This window comes from Octopus bimaculoides, chromosome 2 (genome assembly GCF_001194135.2).
Source record: "Octopus bimaculoides isolate UCB-OBI-ISO-001 chromosome 2, ASM119413v2, whole genome shotgun sequence".
NCBI classification, from domain to species: domain Eukaryota; kingdom Metazoa; phylum Mollusca; class Cephalopoda; order Octopoda; family Octopodidae; genus Octopus; species Octopus bimaculoides.
In genome coordinates, this window is record NC_068982.1 from 18575645 (window position 1) to 18576837 (window position 1193).

Below are 1193 nucleotides of genomic sequence, written 5' to 3' on the forward strand. Positions count from 1 at the left end.
TATTATTATTATTATTATTATTATCATTCATGAACAGAAGAACAATCTTTTATTTCATAAAATATTTATGACGATAATTACAACTTTACTTATTGGAAATTGACGAATGGCGTTAACATTGTTTTTTTTATTATTTACCTGTTTAATTCGGTGAATTAATAGAAATAGTCTTGTAATCATTGATGAGCCATTGAATACAAAAAAAAAAAAAAAAAAATTAATCAGCCATTAAAAGGAAATGATATTCCTTCCCGAAGACCCTCTTGTGTTATTTCTTATTTAAGAGCGTGAAATGCAAGTGATCGTATTTCAAATATCAATAATTAAAAACGTCGAACGCTACAAGGAGAAATTTAAACGTAGGCAATATTAAATATTGAGATCATCTATTTAAGTATTCCCTTGGTATGCTTTCTATTAACAAATTGTGATTCTTAATTACTAATACATTTCGGTACACACAGAAAGGTGATGTGTGGACTCATCTATTGATCGATCTCGTGCCCTGAGGTGTGTTTCAATAAGAAGAATGAGGCAAGATATACTAATTCATTTTCCATGAAAGAACGAAACCATTACCTTTTAGGAGAAACATATAATCGGGATGATATTATTTTACCAAGGGCATTATCGGTGTATTTGAAAGTACTGTGTTCTAAAACAGAACTGATACTGGATGTTGTTGGAGCTTTGAAGTATACATTTCAGCTAACCGTTGACGCTTGCCTATACTTGTATATTTTTCTGCACATCACTTATGCAGATTTTGCAGACATTACAAATAGGATAACATCCGATATGTACCGTTTTGAGGTGATTTGGCGTTATTTAAATACGATTTGCATGGCATATCTAGCTACCACCAATACAATCACCCACACCTATCATCGTCTGTTTACAATGGGGAGTATTCCCGTATTCAGATGCATAACTGCATCGTTAATAGCCACGAGTGTTTGTTATAATACTTAACAACGGTATGATTATGAGTTTCTGTTATCTCCTTTTTCATATCCTTTCATAGGCAAGAGTCGATGCTTTGCTTCTTAAAGAGATTCAAGTTGCAAATAGTTCTGAGAACGAACGAATGAGTGAATGAAACAACAAAAGCCCGATTATACATACATGGATACATACATATATATATGCCAGTATATATATATATACATGTGTATTTGCATATATATATATAT